General features: G+C 42.3%; 1 protein-coding gene across 7 annotated transcripts in view; it reads right to left on the minus strand.

Annotated features, from left to right (window-relative positions):
* The window catches only part of Patj (PATJ crumbs cell polarity complex component), a 307480-nt gene that overhangs the window by 101491 nt on the left and 190935 nt on the right, over nucleotides 1-15054 (minus strand). The window lies entirely within an intron of this gene.

Consider the following 15054-nt stretch of genomic DNA (forward strand, 5'->3'; position numbering starts at 1 on the left):
CAGGGCTTTGTGCATACTAGGCAAGGACTTTACTAACAGAGCTACACCCCAAGCCTGTCTTCCTTTTAATTTAAGCTGGTTAGAGTTTAATTGGTTGAAGCTCAATGATAACGCTCATTTTATTTTGAATATGTACATATATTTGACACATGTTTACAATATGAATATAAAAATGAATAAAACATGATTGCCGACTTGATATCAGCAATTAGCGAGGAACACTGCAAACAAACAGAAAATTACAATTGTCGAATTACTACCCTGGGGTTGTCAGTTTAGCTTTTCTCAATAATATTAAGAACACTACTAATTCAGTCTCCTATTTGTAGAATATGTATATATATATATATATATATTTTTTTTTTTTTCTGAGACAGGGTTTCTCTGTAGCTTTGGAGCCTGTCCTGGAACTAGCTCTTGTAGACCAGGCTGGCCTCGAACTCCCAGAGATCCGCCTGCCTCTGCCTCCTGAGTCCTGGGATTAAAGGCGTGTGCCACCACCTCCCGGCTTGTAGAATATATTTATAGCAAAATATATTTTGGATACTGATTTAAATTCCCTTCTGTTAAAAAAATAATATACTTATGGGGCTGGGAAGACAGCTCAGAGGGTAAGAGTACTTGCTGCTCTACAAGTATAAAGGCCTGGGTTCAAATACCCAGCAGTCACACAAAAAGCTGGGTATGGCTGCGCATGCCTGTAACCCTAACATTGAGGAGCAGAGAATTCCAAGAGTTTACTGGCCAGCCAGCCAGCATAGCTCAAAGCAAGCTTCTGGTTTATTGAAAACCCTGTCTTAAGGCAACAGGGTAGAGAATATCACTCTGTGTGGGGGAGTAGGGAGTAAGGTGACGTGACGCATGTGTGGTGTCTATACGTGTACCTGTATGCTCACATGCAGAGCTAGAGCAGCACAAGCAAACACAAGCACCACACTCTCATCATGCCTACAGAGATACATCGGCGCTGGCGAAAACCACGCAGTATGGATTCAGCAGAATTCTAAGAAGACCTCTGAGATTTCCTCCCCTTGGGCACACAGCCAACAGTGAAGACGGATCAGTTTATGTCATGTGACACAGCTGACTTCAGGATAAAGGGAGACTACCAGACTGTTCCTGAACTAATCATGAGAACCCTTCAAATAGAGAACTGTCACGTCCCAGAAATGCAGTGCCCTGACCTCTTAATCTGATCGTTCCGTGAATTCTAGCCTGAAGAAAATTCTTCCTGGAACACCTTGAGCTCATGGTTGAGGATACAGGGGGCTGTCTAATGAGGATGATTAGGAACTGGAACACCTTGATCTCAGAATTGAGGGGGCTGTCTGATGAGGAGGAGGGACTGGGCACACCCCAAACTGAGCCACTAAGGAAACAACTTTATTAAGAAGGAGCTCACAAGAGAATCTCCCTCACAGGCCACACACTCAAGACTCTCTAACCCCTGATTTCTGCCTTGTTATCAGAAAGCCTACCTCCTGGCCAGCAGGAGGGGTGCTGTGAGCCACCGAATCTGTAGTGATGCAAAATATACAAAAAGAAAACTGTGATATCTATCTATCTATCTATCTATCTATCTATCATTTTAAAGACAAATTCTCATTACATAGCTTATGAGGGCTCAGAACTCACTATGTGATCGGTCTGGCCTTACACTCTAAATTTTTCCGCCTTAGCCTCTTGGGTGTTGGAATAACAGGCATTGCTACCAACTTGGAAAACACGGTCAGCAGAAATAGCATCTGAGTGTTTACCCTTTAATCCAGAATGCCTCCATGTTGTAGTTACAATTTTCTTCATCTTCTCTTTATTTTACATGCAGCTGAAGCAACCCACTAAGTTACTAAATCACAAGAGGGGTGATTAAAAACCATGCTCTCGTTAGAACTTCTGCTCATAACTATTGTACTAAGAGTCCCACCAGAGCCCCAGAGACACAGGTGCCATCTTCTCTCATAGGTTCAAGTTAACTAGACTACCTTGGGGAAACTGCTATAGGTCCACAGTTTTCTCTTAAATCCATTCCATAAACACCCTAAGGGAAAGACACACACAGTTCCAAGCTTGTTCACTCTACCAATTGCAGTCTCCCTGAGCATCGTATTTACATTGCTCATTTATATGGGTACAATGGCTAAAACATGCTTTAAAGTGTTATTATTTTAAATAGTATAGGCAGAACAAGCAGTAAGCAACACAGCAGAGCATGAGCCCCTCGTGTACCTTGATCACAGTTACAGGGCTGCTCCCACGTTCCTTTGGTGTTCACTTCTCTTCCCCTGGCAAGCCAGGCCAGTAACTAATTGTTCTTTTTTTACTTTGATGATTATGGAAGGACACACTGACGAGGAATATCTAGGCACTGACACTACAAAGGATGATCAGGGTGAATGGAGAGGCCTGAAGTTTTGCTGAAGTTTGATGGGCATATAACATGAAAAAAAAAATAAATCTTTTGTCATTAAAAATTAACTTGCAACTCCAGCTGCAGGGAAACTAAAATCTTCTGGCTTCTGCAGGCTCAGGCATGCATGTGGTATATAGACATATATGCAGTTAAAATACCCATACACACGAAACAAGATAAAAATTATTAATATTACTAGCACGTATGTGTGTGAATACTTTTTCCTAATCATTTACTCTGAGGTAGTATCTGTCTTTGAGGTTGAGGTGTGTTTCTTATATACAGCAGAAGGGTAGGCTCTCTCTTTCCCATAGTATTGGGACTCCTTCCACTGCCCCAACTGCCAGGTGTAGCATGAATTCTAACTGTTCTTAATAAAAACCCAGAGTCAGATATTAGGGGGTGAAATCTGAGAGTTCAGAGAAGCAATGCAGCCAACCACCAGAGAGACATTTTACCTCTACCGAATCCTCAGAACAAAAGGGTGATCCTGTCCTCAGACTGTCTCTTTAGACTTCTTCCTCTGACTGCATCCTCAGACTGACTGCTTCAGACTGCACCTCAGACTGCACCTCAGACTACACTGAGCCCCTGTCTCCTCCTGCCTTATATTCCTCTCTCTGCCCAGCCATATCACTCCTGTCTCCACCTCCCTAGTGCTGGGGTCAGCTTTGTGATCTTACAGACTGGACCAATTTCATGTAGCCCTGGGTGGACTTGAACTAACAGAAATTTGTCTGTCTCTGTCTGCCGAGTCCTGGGATTAAAGGTGTGTGCTACCACTGCCTGGACTCTAGTGGCTTAACTCTGCACTCTGATCTTTAGGCAAATTGTATTTGTTAAAACACAAACAAAATATTACTACAAACAGGATCACAATTTCAAGTGCATACCTTATCTTTGAAGACAATTTTTCTCTAACTCCTTAGCTTTACCTCTGTCTCTACCCTATGTCTACCCCAGCAGATTTCTAAGACTACAAAGCTCCAAACACGCCAGCCTCAGGTGGTCCTTTGGAACTAGTGAGCCCTAGACTTGCTGAACGCTGATGTAAATCAAATACTTCTGATGGGATTTCCTACCAGCTCAAGCACCTGCTTTGGACCAATATTCCAGATCACTCCAAAGTGTCCTCCACTTTGCTTTGCAGATAGTCCAGCAGAACCTGGGCAATGAACCAGATGTCCCCTGTCCCCTACTGGCCTTTAACTGGCATTCCAGCTTTCCTGGACTCTGACAACGGTGTTCTAATTTCATTTAAGAAGCAATTACAGAAGAGAATATGCCACCCCTTATCTCAACAAAAGGAAGTAATGTTAGGCACAAAGGAAACTAGTTCCTCTCTACCAGATGGAGTCAATTCCCTTCTCTCTGGCAGAAGGGACAAATGGTTACCTTTGGTGCCTATTGGCACACCAGGACCCATGCTGACTCCATGCTCCTTTATTATTACAATTACCTGTTTAAAAGTTAGAGGCTGAAGTGCCACCTGGTCACCACTACAGAGAACAAATATGCGACAGAGAGGTGGGAACGCTAGAAAAATGGAGCAGTGTGTGCGCTCTCGAGAGGCAGAACTGGAGACTTGAAGGCAGTGGCAGGCGAGAGAGGGCTAAGACCAACATGCTATCATTGCTCAGTAGGGTCGGCAGGATGGTGTATAACAGCCTGGAGCTTAGGCAGATGTAGACTAAGCCCCAAACCAGCCACATGGCTGTGGGATGCCCCTGGCTCTGGGCAACAACGGAGGCCCAAGATAAGGAAAGGTTCACTTTCTGGACTGGATCTCCTTGAAGGAATACCATGGCCTGTGATGCCACCGGAGGCCATGTTAGTGTTGGTGGTCCATGCTGCTGCTCCAGACCATGATGAAACCTGAGATCCATGTGGATGTACGCAGTCTGTGCCACTGTCTGATGCCTTGGTGATGTCCTTGGGCTTTGCTGCCTCAGGACACTAAGATGATGTGAGCGATGTCTGTAACTACCTGAGGCCATGTTGAGGCTATGTAGTAGCCTATGCAGCTGCAGAAGGCCATGAGTGAGCCAGTGGTCCTGATACAGCCAAGGACTGTGTTGATGTCTACAGCCCATATTACCACCAAAACACCAAGCTGATGCCTGTGGTCTGGGCTGCTGCTTGAACCCATGCTAATGTCCCTGTGTGAAGGAGTTGACCCTGCCCCTTGTTGACCCATAGCACCGTGCTAGTGACACAGGTGGTGGCATGGAGGCAGGAGAGCTGGCTTAGGCCAGAGTACAACTCTCTTCAGCTGATGGCTTCGGTGCAGATGCAGGTAGAAAAGGACACATCCTCCCTTACAAGGCTGACCACTAGCAATCTGACTCGGAGGTGAGTAAGATCAGGGTACACGATGAGAGATTCCCAAATAATCAATAAAAAATAATTTAAAAAAATCAGAGGGTTATAAAACTTGCAGAAAGGGTTTCTCAAGATAGGTACTATGATCTGATTGACTGGCTTACTTCATAGTCATCACATTTTAACTGATTGAAGCAGGTTGTTTTTCTGTTTCACTGATTCATCCTAATGCTTAGATGTTGCACCTCTTTGTATTCCCTGACCTCAGGCAATCTAAAAAAAACAAAAACAAAAACAAAAACAACAAACACTATAGATATTGGAGGCCCTAAAATTAAACTCCCCAGATTATGTCATTCTCCTAAAACCAGTGGGAATGTAGTGGGTTACTAAACTATAGTTATGCTATCTAAACTATCTTGGGAAAACTGGTCCCTGGTTACTTAGACCAGTCACACATCTCTACAGAATGTGTCCATGACCTAAGGGTTATGAAAACTATTTGTTGATCATCCAAAAATGGGATCCTCTGGGGAAGCCCTTTTGTCTAGGTCTATGTCCTTCCCCAAATGCATCTGCCAACTCAAATTCTATCCTGTTGCTTTCTGGACATTACTATAGGCCCCTGTATCATAAACTGTGTACCTACATATATAAAAAGGAGAGTTAACACGTTAAGTTATTAACGTTTAGCCCTATCAATGATTGATTCATAGGAGCAAGAGCCAATGGGGAATGCAGCAGCTAAGGACTCCATCTTAGGTCTGACTCCAGCCCTTTGAACAACCTGAGGCTGTTAGTTAAAACCAGGAATCCCAGGAATGCAAGACTAGCTATGTTTCCTCACACCTGTGGAAGTGCACTTCCACAACAATAAATTGTGGCTTTTACCTTTAAAAGTGGCCCTCCCATTTTAGTTGGGCCTTAGTCCCAAATCCAACCAGAGAACCCAGAATAGTTGCAGCTTAAATAAAAATTTGGCTGATTACAACTGGTCAGAGTTGGTGGCATTTGGTACTTTTTAACTTTGAAACATAAGCACAACATTTTGTGATATTGAGTGACAGTCACTTAAACTTCCAGGTCTTAGGTCCTCATTACCATTAATATATTTAGTGTTATCCGAGGCACCAAGTTTAATGATTTCATTCTAAAGGCTTTGTTCTTCTTTCTTCTCATTCCATGAACCTCTCTTAATCCACTTGTATCATTTGCATGAACTGACAAGAGAGTCCATACTGTATCTGAATTAATCCAAACCACTCCCTCTCACCAGGACCAGAGTAAGTCAAAGACTTACCACCATCTGTGCTGTTCTGCTTGCTATACAGGCACCTATTCACATTCTTAACTTTTAACTGCATGGCTTTACAAAAGATGTACACAGTAGGTATTTATATTCTTAGGAGGATCAGTGAGCCCATGACAATAATTTCTGAATGAGGAAAAATAAAAACAGACATCTCATGGGTGAGGGTGGGTATGTTTGTAAAATGCTACCATTTCTCTTTGGTCAGTCTGATATGTCTCTAAAGAGTATGTTCATTTCTTTTAATAAAAGTGTGCTCTCTGTTATAATCTATAGAAAATTTTGAGCTTACTTCTAAGTTGCCAAAACAACTTTGAAAGAGAACAGTATTGAAGATTTTTTATACATCAAAACTTACCACAAAGATACAACAATCACCAAGAGAAGGGGATGAAAAGCCCAGAAATAAACCCTTTTGTATGTGATTGAAAGATTCTCAGGACAGCAAAGGTACTCAATGTGGAAAATGATGGTCTCTTCAACAGAGCTGCAGAACCCAGACAGTCACACGCACAAAACGACACTGGATCCTTCCTTTGTAGCCTAGGTCAAAATTAACTCAAAATGGATCAAAGACCTAAATATAGGAGCTAAAATTGTAGGAAAAAAAACACTAATGCAATCTAAAGAGTGATACACCAATGGGTAGGTTTCAAACAAATACAGCCATAAATCCTGCAAGCCGACACCCACCTGTACTGTCAAGCTGACACCACCTGTACTGTCAAGCCGACACCCGCCTGTACTGTCAAGCTGACACCCACCTGTACTGTCAAGCCGACACCACCTGTACTGTCAAGCCGACACCACCTGTACTGTGAAGCTGACACCCGCCTGTACTGTCAAGCTGACACCACCTGTACTGTCAAGCCGACACCTGCCTGTACTGTCAAGCCGACACCTGCCTGTACTGCCAAGGAGCAGAAGTAGCAAAGGAAAAATTACCAGTTCCCTCCAAAGAAGGGGTCACCAAAACAAACAAATAACCCCCCTGTTTTTCAAAGACACTTTATAATTTTTCAAGAAAGATGGAGGTTGGGGTATAGCTCAGTCACAGTGCTTGCTTGGCAAGTATGAGGTTCTCTGTTCAATCTCCAGCAACATATTAAAGGAAAGAAAAAGATGGGTATAGTTTGGTTCCAACACTTAAAATAATTTGATGAATTCATGTGATTCATATTCATGAACAGTCCTGGAAAACATCTGGTCATTGAGATTGGATAAATCACTCTCACAAAAAGAAATCTTACTGTTACAGATATATCAAAGATGCAAAATATATTCCAGAAATGGCATGGAATCATGACTAGATTAAATGCAATCATAACAATGACTTCAACATAAGATCAAAATGCAAAGACTCTTAACCTCAACTTATTCTGAAAATGGCATAAATACACTGAATTTACAAACAAATTCAGCAAGTGAATACAATTTAGGCTTAAAAGGTGTTATGGGTTGTAAGACAGCTTCATTTGTGAGAGCACTTGCCACCAAACTGGCAACTTGAGTTTGATTCCTGGAACCCACATAAAGGAAGGAAAGAACCGACTCAAGTTATCCTCTGACACACACACACACACACACGTGCACATACACACATACATGCCCACTCTCACATACACATATCATACATAAATGTGCACAAACACAATAACAACAAGTAAACAAAAAAATTTAAGGCACAAAAACATGAGTGTTTCTGTACAAGACAAGAGTTAGAGCTTAAGAGCATTGTGAGGGACCCTTACAGGACCACTATACTAGTCAAAAACAGAGAAACAGCCTGGATGGCATCAGTGTCTTCCTCTGACCTGTTCTGGATGTCAGCACTAATGTCAGGCCTCTTTCTCAAAACTGTCCATCATATATAGCATGGATGATACCTACTGTGCTCTTGAAAATCCCTCTTTACAGGATTTGAAATTTTTGAAATTACTTACACACACACACACACACACACACACACACACTCACTGGCAAGGCAGTCTACACAGAGGAGGCTGTATTCAGGTCAGGGATGGATAGCTGAATGTGGTGTGCAAGAAGTCAAGGGGATTAATGATCTTGAATTAATCTTGAATTGAATACAGCTGTATTCTTCCAAGAAGGAATGCTTTTTTCTGCCAATCAATTTCACATGTGCCGGCTAACACCCTAGCCTTTGGTTTCTATGCACACTTGCTTCTTGTCCTTTGGGTCTCAGCTGAGCATCTCTTCCTGCGGTTCCTTTCCAGAGCTCTGAAGGGCACTTAGGTAGCTTGCTCTTTATCCTGTAAGTGTATCAGTACTTACAGGCTGATAAGGGGATAGACTATTTGTTTTGTTCACTGCCTCGCCTTAGGGTGCTACAACATCCCTTGCATCACTGACTACAACAATAAGAACAGTGAACTCATGCTACATAAACAAACAGATGGATGACCCTTTATAAAAGTAAGTCTCATACTGAAAACATCACCCTTCCCTCCTATTTATCAAGTTAGATGTCAGGGGTCAAGAGTGCAGTGAGAGTTTCTTAAAGCAGGGATCTGAGCTGGGTGTTTGGATGGACACTGCCTGGAGAAGTCTCTGACATTCATATCAATATCATCTTTCAGGAATATGTGCAGGCCACACTATTTTTCATTGCCAAAACAAGACATATGTTCAATCGATACAGCAGGGTGGCTCCCGTGGTGAGTTCACTTTTACTCTGTAGGGTCTGGCAGCTAGCACTAAATCTTTCCGAGGGTTTCAGTTTCATTTGCCTCTTTTAGCCCCAGGAGTTTTTACACAATACACATTTCTCACATGTAATTACATAATGGAGAGTGAGTTGTTATACATGACATTTAATTTTCCATAGTGGGGGAAGGCATGACAGGAGCTACAGGCAAGATCATTTATCTCCTTGACTCTCTGCACGCCACATACAGCCATTCATCCCTGGCATGAATACAGCCTCCTCTGTAAACGAGCTTGCCCACATGGAGGGAAAGCACACAAAGTGAAGGGTGTGGCACAAACCAACAGCCTAGATTGTAATATGCATCCAGATGGGGCAGAGGTGAATAACTTAGCATAACATAGTCTATATACTTCAGATTTACTTATGGAATTGTCTAAAACATAATCCTATATGGAGAAAGGGAGGAAGCAATCATGTATACTCTGGACACTTACAGCAACTAATGTGCACTAAAGGCTCACAGACCCCAGCAAAGAGCAGGTCAGCTAAGGTGAATAAACACAAGCGTTAGGAGAACAGAATACGGATGTGATCATATGCACATACATCATCACACACTAAGGGACCCAGTTAATTAAAACATTACATGTACCACATTTTAACAGCATTTTTTCTCTGAGTGCTAGTTATACCCTACAACTTATGAACAATTCTCATTTTTATTTCAACAGTCAATAAATTTGAAAAAGAGTCACCAAGGTATAAAAGTCAATAATTTATGTATAATGGAAAGGCTTGGAAAATAATAATTTCAACCAAGGGAGAAAATGTTTCCAAATAGAAGCAACAACTATAGAAAATACAGTATATAAATGCATTTTTAAAATAACTTAACCTAATACAGTAATATGGAGTTTAATCATATCAGTGGTGCCATAATATGCGAACCTCACTTAAAAAAATAAGCTTCTGATGGGGATTTGATCCCTCTGGGGAAGGGGTTGAGACAGGATTTTTCTGTAGCTTTGGTTCCCGTCCTGGAACTAGCTCTTATAGAGCAGGTTGGCCTCGAACTCACAGAGATCTGCCTGCCTCTGCCTCCCAAGTGCTGGGATTAAAGGCGTGCGCCACCACCACCTGGTTTGATCCCTTTAATAACATTCCCAGAAAATGGTTTTACATAGTGTTCCTTGTTTTGGAATATTTAACTATGTAAAAATGTGTTATTTTTATGCTGTAGAATATTACTTTAACTGTGTAAAGGTGTGTTACATTTGTTTATGCTGCATTTGTTTAATTATGAAGAGATACATTGCTGTTTCACCTTGCCTCCCTAAGGTATCTGATTAGTCTAATAAAAAGCTGAACGGCCAATAGTTAGGCAGAAAAATGATAGGCAGGGTTGGCTGGCGGAGAGAATAAGTAGGGGAAGAAAGGAGAAACAGGAAGAAGAGAGGAGAGACTGAGGGAGACACCTGAGGCCAGAAGCCAGGCAGCCAGACATAGAGAGAGCAGGAGAGTAAAATCTACATCAAGAAAAGGTCAGAAGTCCCAAGGAAAACTCGATGAAGAGAAACAGGTTAAGTTAAAGAGCTAGTTAGAAATGAGCCTAAGCTAGGCCAAGCACTCATAAATAATGAGAAGTCTCTGAGCCATGGTTTGGGAGCTGGTTGGTGACCCAAAAGAAAAGGTCTGGTATATTTCCTTTTCATTCATTATGCTTATTCATTATGATGGAATGAAAGACTCTTACAGCACAAACTTGCTTTATATAACAGTATTAAAACTGGGGCAGTACAAGAAATATTTGCCAGCAAATCTGACAACCTGGTCCTATAAGGCTCACATGGTAGCAGGGGGAACCGATCTCACAAGTTGTTTTCTGACCTCCACACCCATGCTGAAGAACACGGACCACCTATATGTCCCCAAAATACACAGACAGACAGACAGACAGACACACACACACGTAATAAACACCCAGCATCCTGAAATTAGAGAGAATACAGAGAGTGCATTTTTGCACCATTTCCTTTCTTACTTCTTTCAGTTTTTCCGGCCATAGTCCCAGACAGTGCTGGCTGCATCTGGCCAGGCGTTCATCCCCACACTAGACCAGGAAACTGACTAAGCTCACACAGCTGAGGTATAAACAGCTGGATTCCAAGTCCGGGGATGATGGACCCAAGGTTTATTCTTCAGATTTTCATCCAGGAACGGGGAAGAGGGAGAGGATTCCTCTTTCTAGTTATGCATTCTCAGGGCAATAGTTCCTTTCATTTGGCAAGTGAGGCTTAATTCATTGTCTGCACATAAAATACCAGATATGTATCAATTCAGTCCAATAAAACCTGGCTGTTAGCACAGTGCACATCTCCCCGATTCAGCTGAAGCTCATTTCCCCATAAATTTCAATGTGGATACAGGAAATTGTACAGACTCACTCCCACAACTTAGCTCCTCCTGCAGACCTATTCTTTTCTCTTGCTCTCACCTTTGGCACTGTGGATACTGAAACCCGGGACCTGCACGTACACGCTGGGCAAGTTCTCGACCACTCAGCTGCCCTGCCAATCCCTTTTTATTTTTTCTATGAAAATATAGAAAAATATTTCAATCTTACTAATTTGGGGATATGATAAAAAGGTAGACTTATTAGACACAAAGAATTTTGAATTATATACATAGATACTATATATTTAAATTCACACAATAGTAAGTTACTATCATTTTTACTTTGGAAAAGAATCTAGAACTGCTCTGTGGTAGTTTGAAATAACATTTCTGAAGATCCATCAGATGCTGGGTATTATATAATTTAAGGACCTTACAACAGAGGTACACACTATGGTCTGAATGTATCCCCAAGCTGTCTGCTGAAGCTTAATTACTAGGGTGACACTGTTAGTTGAGGGCTTTCTGGGGAGATCTCTGGAGGCAGAGCTCTTGGGATTCGTGCTGTTGAAAAACATGCAGAAGGAAACTGCTTTGACAAGTAAAGACCTAGTAAGAGACAGGAAGCGGGCCCTTACCAGACGCCAAACTTGCTGGCCATCCATCAGGATTTGAAGAAATAACTCTCTGTAGTCATAAGCTGGCAAGTCTACAGTATTCATTTTACTAGCAGTCCCAAAGGAACACAATTCCTCATCAGATTAAACCTTTTCAGTGTACACTGATAACTTCAAAATTGCTTAGTATCATCTTAGCAAATAAATACTTATTAGCCTCTTCAGTCTTGCACACACCATTAACTTAGCAAGCAAACTGTCATTTGATTCACCCTGCTCTAAACAAAGCAAACAGACAAACAAACAAAAACTTGAAAGCTCAGAAAGCTGAGCTGCCCAAGTCCTCATCGCTCTGGAGACTCTCTGCAGCTCTGTCTCCTATGGTCAACTCCATGTTACTTGTCTTTCTTTACAGGAGGAGGAGGGTTCTGACTCCCAAATCCTTTACAACATTAAATGATTTCCTCTGGACCCTACTCCATTTCCTTTCTGTTCCTTTAAACTGGCAATAAAGGCCCCACCAGAGCTGCAGCAGTAACAGCACTGTTAATAACAGCACTTGTAACTGCAACGAATGCCATGCACACCGTCCAGTTTGTGGATTGTTGTTACTCCCATCTACTACAAGAAGCAGCCTCGGGAGGGCTAGCGCATGCTTTCAACAGCTGAGCATCCAAACAGCATTGTGTACGCTGTGGTGAGGGACTATATAAATGGTGACATCACTGGGGCAGTTTGTAAGAGAGGGAGAGGCATCATGGGAAGCCAGGAGGGCAGAGAGTGATTCTGGGGTTAGTCTCATTTGTTTTCTGTTTAATCTCTTTGTGGTGCTGAGGATGGAACTGAGAGCCTCAAGAACGGTAGGCAAGCACTCTACTACAACTCCATCCCAAGTGCATTTTTTTTTCTTTTAGTTCTTAAATTGTATTGAAAATATGTGTGTGTACACATGAATCCAGATACCCAAAGAGACCAGAGGCAGCCAATCTCCCTGGTGCTGATATCACAGTTGGTAGGGAATGATCAGATATGGGTACTGGGAACCAAATTCAGGTCACCTGGAAGAGAAACACCCCTGAACCATCTCCCTAGCACCAAAGCTTATATTTTTATAAGAACACAGTTTCAAGAAAACTAACTCCAAATCCATAGAAGTGCCTTAATCTTCTCAGAGAAGTACCCAGTGATTGACCGATTTGAACCCCCTTTTCAAAGGACAATATGGGAAACCTTACGACATTTGAACCCTGTGTGACACACGAATGATATCAAAACCCCAGCAGGTCCACATCTGTTTAATCCGCACACAGCCTTTGCAGGCAGTCTCTAAGGCTGAACCTGTGACTTGTGCGGACTTCTCTCAGTGGACGTCTTAGCCTTTTCAGTTACTGGCCTTGCTTCAAATCTGCTCAGGTTACCATAAGCGAACTCACGTGAAACACTGTTGTGTTACGGAGCAGCGTGCTGTGTCCCGCCACCCGGCTAGCTTTACCCGAAATAATTACACGGAAACTGTATTCTTTTAAACACTGCCTGACCCATTAGTTTCAGTTTCTTATTGGCTAGCTTTTACATATTGATCTAACCCATTTCTATTAATCTGTGTAGCCCACGAGCTGGCTTACCAGGAATGATCTTAACCTGCGTCTGTCTGGAATGGGAGAATCATGGCGACTCCCTGACTCAGCTTCTTTCTCCCAGCATTCCGTTCTGTTTACTCCGCCTACCTAAGGGTTGGCCTATCAAATGGGTCTAGGCAGTTTCTTTATTAATAAGAAATTACTCCCACATCAAAACACTTGACAACTGGAAGAGCAAGGAAACCCAAAGAGGATGCTGCTGAGGACTCCTCAGCCAGTGGCACATAAGACACAGAGACACACAAGAAGATCTCCCCCTTTGGAAGGCAGAACAAAAAAGCCAGATAGGAAGAAAGAGCTATTAGGTAGGAGAAGAGTATGCAGCATCAGGAGAAAGTACAAGGAAGGGCTGAAAGGTGGTGGGAAGGGTGTTCAGCTGTACTAGTGCCCAACCTGAAAACAAAACTATCCTCGAATACCAGTGTTCCCAGTGGTGGAGAGGTCTCACTGATGGTAATTAGCAGCGAAGGGAAAAATAACAACCATTTTCATCTTGAAAAGGCAGTGAACATTCTTTCAGCCCTAAAGTTTCCCCTAGAGTCAACCGTTTTACTTGTTGTGCAGCACTGGAGATGGCCTTGAGTATTCCAGGCAAGTGCTCTACCTCCTCTGAGCTGCATCCCCAGCGCATACTGATTACGTTCAAAAATTTTGGTTCATTTATTTTATTTAATGTGCACAAGTGTTCTGTCTGCATATTATATGTACAATGTTCACACCTAGTGCCCAAGGAGCCCAGGAAGAAGGAATTGGGCCTCCTGGGACTGGAGCTGCCATATGGATGCTGGGAACTGAACCTGTGTCCACTGCAAGAGCAGCCAATGCTCTTATCCACTGAGACATCTCTCCGGCATGTCATTTTAAAGTTTTGAAACAAAACAATGATGGAGGTAGATGTTTTATGGTGTTCATATGAAAAATGGTAATGGAAGCATAAAGGAAAGACACCCAGAAATACTTAACAAACTTGGTTACTTACACCACCTACAAATTATTTAATTTTAACTAACATTTCAGTTAAATAACAGAGACTTAAACAAGCCTATCTCTTACGGGTATAGAAAACTGGCTGCAAGATGTACAGATTCCCAACTCTTCCTGACAAGCACTGTCGGAGCTGATTGGCGAGGTGGCTGCGTGTGGAATCCCAAACACTGCAGAGATGGATTTCCTAAGCTACATTTCTCACTAGCACTTTTTTTCCTAAATGAAAATGTCTTGTGCAGCAGGCTGGCCTCCAGCTCTCTGTGCACACAAGTATGACCTTGAACTTCTGACCCCGCTCCCAACCTCTGCCAATTGCTAGAATTATACGCATATACTACTGTATCTGGTACTGAAGATGAAGCCAAGATCTAGCATATATGAGCAAGTGATCTAATACCTAAAATACCCACAACCCTCATCAGCACTCCTGAAAGATGCCCCTACACTTTTCTATGTTCTCTGACTACTGGATCTTTCAGAAAGACAATAATAACTAGTGAATGAAAAGCCATGGTGAAATAGTGAAGGACTCCATTGCATTTCTACAGAAAAATAGCATCTAGCATACAGACACTTCTATAGGAGCTGAGATTTAAACAACAAGAAACTCAACTACCAATTCCATGTTGTAAAACATGGAAAACCAAGAAGAATCTTGTGGAGTTCAAACACTCCACAGTTTTCTTAAAGTAACCGAAAAGCAA

Source organism: Microtus oregoni, unplaced genomic scaffold, assembly GCF_018167655.1.
Source record: "Microtus oregoni isolate MIOR12 unplaced genomic scaffold, Mior012 000005F_ref0000423, whole genome shotgun sequence".
Classification (NCBI taxonomy): Eukaryota; Metazoa; Chordata; class Mammalia; order Rodentia; family Cricetidae; genus Microtus; species Microtus oregoni.